This window comes from Hakea prostrata, chromosome 9, assembly GCF_041222555.1.
Source record: "Hakea prostrata isolate BN-2017 chromosome 9, UWA_Hpros_2, whole genome shotgun sequence".
Taxonomy (NCBI): Eukaryota; Viridiplantae; Streptophyta; class Magnoliopsida; order Proteales; family Proteaceae; genus Hakea; species Hakea prostrata.
In genome coordinates this window covers 46,990,757-46,997,620 of record NC_142608.1, presented here as the reverse complement: position 1 = coordinate 46,997,620, position 6,864 = coordinate 46,990,757, and the positions used below count along the sequence as shown (strand labels likewise).

General features: G+C 38.4%; 1 pseudogene across 1 annotated transcript; it reads left to right on the top strand.

Moving 5' to 3' along the window:
* The first annotated feature begins 463 nt into the window (after nucleotides 1-463).
* On the top strand, nucleotides 464-2,525 carry LOC149005356 (F-box protein At5g46170 pseudogene; annotated as a pseudogene). Its single transcript, XR_016175690.1, has 2 exons — nucleotides 464-1,939; nucleotides 2,200-2,525. The product of XR_016175690.1 is annotated as an F-box protein At5g46170 pseudogene (transcript).
* Nucleotides 2,526-6,864: the final 4,339 nt, after the last annotated feature.

Sequence of the window (6,864 nt, the reverse complement as noted above, 5' to 3'; positions counted from 1 at the left end):
CCTTGAGAGGAGCAGCCGAGGCATTCTCTACCGACTTCCAATCGGAAATCGTAATCGAACAAAACCGCAAGTCCGCAAAATTTTTTTGCAAATTCCCAGGTCTGACCTTCTCCACGTCATTTCTTTATTTTTTTTGTTTTCTGTCAGTTCACACTCTCTCTCTCTTGAAAAAAATTAAATAACTTATAAAAAACGAGACAGACAGAAAAACCAGATTATTTATCCTAAAAATAAAATAAATAAATAAATAAATAAAAATAGAAATTAACACTTCTTACGTACAACTATACAAGTACACTGTACACCACGCATCTCTCTTGAAAAAAAGAAATTAAAGAAAATTAATTTTATTAGAAAAGAAAAAGAGAAAAAAAGAGAAAACTCTCTTTTCTTTCTTTCGGTGAGCGCAAGCGCAAATTAATCCGTTGCCCTATCTTGCTCCGTTAAGTGCTTTTCTCCTTTCTCTCCCTCCCTCCCTCCCTCCCTCCCTCCGGCCTCACCGTCCCTTCTCTCGTTTTCTTCTGAAGCGATAATTTATCGTCTCCAACGCGTTCAAGGTTCGTTGGAGGAGCCCTTTTCGTTTCATAAGAAGATTTAGGGTTTGTTCTTCGGAATTAGGGTTTCGCTGTTTCATCTTTCAGATCACCTCTTCAGCTTTTAGCTTATTCGTTCTCTTCCCTTGTCATTTGTTTCTTCATGTGTTCGCACCAGCAAGATCTCGCAGGTCGAATATGGCCGGAACAAGATCGAGAGCTAGCTTCGTTGGCATCGGAATCTGAAACAGAGATCGATCATTTCGACAGGTTACCAGATTCTCTGCTACTCATAATCTTCAACAAGATCGGAGATGTCAAAGCCTTGGGCCGCTGCTGTGTCGTCTCTCGTAGGTTCCATGGATTGGTTCCTCAGGTCGATAACGTTGTGGTTCGAGTCGATTGTGTCATCTCTGACGACGATGGTACTTCTGTAGCTACTTCTGCAGATAAGAATCGTGGCGTTTTCTCCAACTTTTTTCGGTTCGTGTTTGGTGGAATCGTTAAGCCTCTGCAAGCTCTTGGGCATTTTCTTGGGCCAAAAAAGAATATGCCTACTCCATCATCAGCTTCGTTTGGTGGTGGTGGTGGTGGTGATGATGGAGTGGCTGGAGGAGCTGAAGACGATGAAATGGAGGCAGGTGGAGTGGCCCATCACTCTCCCACTCAGGTTCTTAAGAATTTCAATGAGATCAGGCGGCTCCGGATTGAGCTACCAAGCGGAGAACTCGGGATTGATTCGGGTGTTTTGCTTAAGTGGAAGGCTGATTTTGGATCTACTCTTGATAACTGTGTGATCCTTGGTGCCTCTTCGGTTCTCTCCCCTGAAACCGCCAAATTGGAGACTATCACCGGTGCCGGTGGTGGCGATGTTTCATGTGTCGGCGCCAATGGAGACGACAACGGGAATATTCCTGAATCGTTTTATACTAATGGAGGATTGAAACTGAGAGTTGTTTGGACGATTAGTTCTCTGATTGCAGCTTCTGCTAGGCATTACTTGCTTCAGCCGATAATTGCAGAGCATCATACCCTTAGTAGCTTGATTCTCACAGATGCTGATGGGCAAGGGGTGCTGTGTATGAACAAAGAGCAATTACAGGAGCTAAGGGTGAAGCCCTTGTCTGCTTCCACCGCTTCCAGACGAACTCTGGTTCCTGCACTCAACATGAGGCTTTGGTATGCTCCCCACCTGGAGCTACCCAATGGGCTTGTCCTTAAGGGAGCGACACTGGTTGCAATTAGGCCGACTGAGCAGTCGGCAACCACGAAGAAGGAAACCTCCGACTGCTCTTGGGTTTCTGAAGCTTTCGAAGAGCCATATGGGACAGCTGCCAAGTTGCTGGTGAAGAGGAGAACCTACTGTCTTGAGATGAACTCCTTCTGATTCTAATAGAAGTTTAAAGGTAATCTTTTCTAATCCCTCACGAGGATGGGATATATTGCTAATCTCATTACATATGCTGGAATATGCAGGTGCTATTATCCTGAAGTCCTTTTGTAGAACCATATCTTTACTAGATTAATGTTAAATCATTATATAGTGCATTAGGGGAGTGACTTGTTCTTCTGGTTTCTCTTTGATTTTGATCTATTTCCGAGTTGGTTTTTGCTTCTGAATTGAATGTGACAAAGAATTTGGCGAATTTTGTTATGGATTTTTCAGGTTAAGTGAGATATACTTAAGAGATGGAAATACAGTATTATGGAAGGCAGGAATAACTTGTCCTGAAAGATATGGGATCAGAAGAAGCTTTGGGTGCAGCCATGATTCCTTCCGTAGGGCTTTCAGATCTTTGGTTCCTCTTCATCTTATATACCTTCCAAGTGAGAGAATCCCTGGTTGGTGCTATGTGCTGTAAAGATGATGTTGCCTTTGTGTGCTTGAACCGAAAGTAATGCATCTGCTTTTTTTGTTTTTGTTGCCGGCACATGCTTGTAAGATTTCATAGTTTCACACAATACATGCTGATGATGATTCAATCCGGCTAAGCTTGCTGTTGTGAGAGCTTTCAAACTTGAAATGAAATTCCCTTGTAAATGTGAACACTGTAGAGAACACAATAACTTTTTTTTTTCTGTTTATGTGAATATGTTACTACTCTTCATTCCCACAGCTTCATGCTTGATTTTGCTGTCCTGTTATCAATTCACTTTTGCTGATCGGATCTAGTGGATAAACAGAAAGAAAAGTGAACCAATACTGTACAGTAGTAAACAGTGAATCCTGTTTTTTTGGCTGAGTACTGGACAAGACAATGGTAGGGAAGGATTGAGTAGGGTGGTTGGCTATTTTTCGTGGAAATGTCTGGGTTCAAAAATGTGGAAATTTTAATCATTTACTTGAGTGGAAAGATGCCAAACTTGAATATCAAGTAGAAGAACAGAGATTAATTAAGAGAAAGTTTTCTTCATGGACAGGTTCCTGCACCTAAAGTCACATTTGATGGCCGCGAAAATTCTTCTCTGTGACATGGTCCAGTCCAGTTAATTGACACATAAAGAAGTTCATGAGAAATTCCCCAAAACTCTCTCTCAACACCTTCTCAGAAGCCACAAGGTAGACTAAAATGGTTCTTTCAGCTGCTGCTTTTTGTCTTTGGGAGAGAAGGAAACCCTAGAACCCACAGTGAGAAATTGTTCCCATTACCTGACATTTTCTCTCCCAACCAACAGAAATCATTGGTGGGGAGCAAATGAGGAATAACCCATTATGATGAACCATATGCAAAGCCAATTACCTGGACCCTAATTTAGTGGAATCAATATTTAGTATTTTATTCATTGGGAGCCTCTTGACCCTATTCTATAAGCTTATGTTCCCTCTTTCTGAAGCATTAACCTCAAACACCACCAATTTTCTATTACCTTATACCCCTTTCACAGGAAATAGGGTGGCAAAGGCTGGGAGGTGTTTCAGGTCACATGAAAGTGTTGATATTAGCTAATAGCAATAGCCAGAGATCACTCTGTAAAGTGGAAGGAAGAAACTAGCTAATACCAGTAGCCAGCTAATGCATAGATGGACCAAATCGTCATCATATTCTTCTTTGAATATTTTATTTATGTGAATAATTCTCTACTGTTTATTCATTCTGTTCATCCTGCTAATTGGATATCTTTAGGCCCACATGTATTGGTTGGATTCACGTTCTTGCATTCATGGTGTTTACCTTGACCTTCAGGTCATTCTTTACCTCCCTCCTCCACCCCAAGAGGGGAAAAAAAGTCATGAATTCATCATTTTCTTTCTGGGGGTCTCTTTGTGTGAAACTATAATTAATGACACCTTTTGAGAAGGGGAGACATTGGGCATTGTGGTGCTTCCTCAGTGGTATAACACAATCATGGTTCTGGGAACAAGTAATGCTTCCTTCTCACTCAGGATTTTCATAGTTTTCCAAGTCAAAAAATGCTTTTCGAGTATTTAGGTAGTTACCATTTCCCTCCCCTCCACCTCCACCTAACCGAAGAAAAACAACCCTTGAAGCTTTTATGATCCCTCACAAGTATGTATTAAGAAATTGCCCAAAACCTGTTTTAGAGAGTTTCAAACTCAAATGATTTGGAGATCAAGAATTGAAGGAAAATTTTGGATCTGAAACTTCCACATTCCACCATTGATGAGTGGATGGATGGATTGAAGGGCAATTTTTCTTAGTTGGTAAACATATATATGGTTATTCTAGATTATGACATCTCAAGGGTATCTTTTAGGCCCTTTATACGTATTCTCACCACTTTGCATCTTCAAACAACCTCTGGGAACACTCAGAACCCAATGTCTGATCCTCTCTTTCAACCTTCACTTCTTTTTCAGTACCCACCTTTTGAAAATTCTTCAAGAACAGTATACCTGCTCTGCCTCTTTTACTGATGCTTAGTTAGGATTATGGGAATCTAAACTACCTTTAAACTGCTGCATTTCTGGCATTTTTACTTGTGAATGATTAAAATCTAGTTGGTGATGAATGGATTAAAATCTAGTTGGTAATGAATGGATTCGATTCAGAAAAATCGATTGCGATATTTTGCCGACCCATTTGAGATAGGAATAGGAACACCTAGATAGATATTTTTTTCAATTCAATTCCAATTCAAATGTACATGTACACACAGCTGTTTAGACCCTGGAAGTTAGGATTAGTGAGGGAGAAGGAATTAATTAAGAAACAAACCCAGAAAGAAAAAAATTAATAATAATACAAGGAGAACATCTAAACAGTAGAGATGTCAACACAAAGTAGGAATTTTAGCTTTATATGAGTCACAAGCCACAACCCAGAATCAATAATTTCTCCTTTTTGGTTTGGAGTTAGGACCACTTTCAATGATTTTCATTTGTTGGCTAGATCACCCAATTCATTATCCAGATCTATGAGTGAGTTGTTTAGGCCCATTGTATTTTAAGAGTGGATTAGCCTTTTATTATATTAAAGTTGAGCTAATTAGCTTTTTATAATGGATTGTATTAGATTAAACACCTATTAATCTACCTGTTGAAGGATCTGTTAGTTGTTCTTGTAGAATAAAAACTCCTAGCTTCTTTTTTTCTTCTTCTTCTGCTGCTTTCTTTGGACACTGCAACAACCGGGCAATCATATGTAGTTTGATTAGCATTGAAACACAAAATTCAATTGATTAGCATTAAAACACAAAATTCAAACAAGTGGGTCATTGTGTTCCTTAAGAGACGCATTGATTAAGACTAGTTTTGTTAATATATGCCTACAAAGAGAATCTCATAGAACTTTGGCCTACTTGTGTCCTAATAGGGACATGAGAAGCTTAATCACCTTTCTTCTAGTAGAGAAAGATGAATTTAACCTTCTTGGTTCTTCATTATTGTTAAGGCAGAGTGGAGTTTTAAGTCCAACCCTAGTTTTGTGTTTACCTTATAGTCAATAGTAGTAGTCTTTTTGGTTAAAAATGTAAAATAAGCATATAAACTAGAGTGGGGATTCATTCCCATGCCCTCTCACATTTAGACCAGTAGACCCCACACCCATTGATGTGATATTAGTTACATTTCTCACACGAGTACCATGGGAAACATTTACTTAAATAATATTCTAAATTTTTGGTGGACCAAATCTGTTTGCTCTTTCTAGGTTTTGGTGGTTTGTCCCACCTCGTTTTGTGTTTGTAGATAATGATTTTTCTTCCGGATTTACTACCGATTTATTACCAGGAAAATGTTAATATAAGATTGGTAGTTGTTGGACAAAAACAAAAAGAAAAAATTTTATCATTTCCATGATACTTTGTGTGCATTTTGCACGGTCCTCAGAAGTCTAGAAGAATCACACTTCCCCCCTCTCCCACACATAATCATACCTTATATTGATAATAAGGAAAAAAGTTGGGCACCAGTACCATGCATTTCTCACTCTTTCTAGTTTCTAGCCCTAGAAAAGACTCTTACTGTTCATGTCCATCACCCTCCATTGGTACACATCACCAACACCTGCAAGCAAGCGGTGCACCCATCCTCTCCTCGGATTCACATCTTCCACATTCTACTTCTCTACAATTTCCTGTAATTAGGATTTGGTTGTGACATGTGGCATCTAATTATCCAACAATCATAATTAAAACACAATATTATGAAAACATTGATCTTGTCCTACAATATCTTCCTTATTTTCTCTCTTAATTCTTACTTTACTCTCTCTTTCCACAATTTCTTTTATTCTTTTTCTTCAATTCAGCCATTGATAATGTGAATGATCTTTTACACACCAAAATAAATAAATAAAATATATAAATGTGAATGATCTTATTTTAATTTGTAAAAAATAGAATTTAATATTAATAATGTGAATGACCTTGTTTTAACCTATGAAAATGGAATTTACAAAGGCCCATCGTGGATCCTACTCTCTCGAAAGTGTGATTACCTGCTATGAAGAAAAGAGAATAATTTAGAATTTAGGAGAAATTTAGTGGTTGAATTGAAGAAAGAGAATGGAAGAAATTTTGGACGAAAAAAAAAGAATGGAAGAAATTGAAGAACATGAAAGAATATAATGGTTGAATTGAAGAAAGAGGAGGAAAGAGACTATGGAAAGAGGGAGTCCCAGTGGATGCTAACATAAATGGGGGAGAAATTGTAGGAGGATATCAATGTTTTCCTAATATTGGATTTTAATTATGATTGTTGGATAATAAGATGCCACACGTCACAATTCTAAACCCTAATTGCACAAATTTGTAGGGAGGTGAATTATGGATCCTCCTCCGACCTACTCAATAATAAGCATAATTTTCAATTGATCCTTCTGAGGTAGAACAACTTAGGACACACAATTAACAACCAACAAGTTTTTAT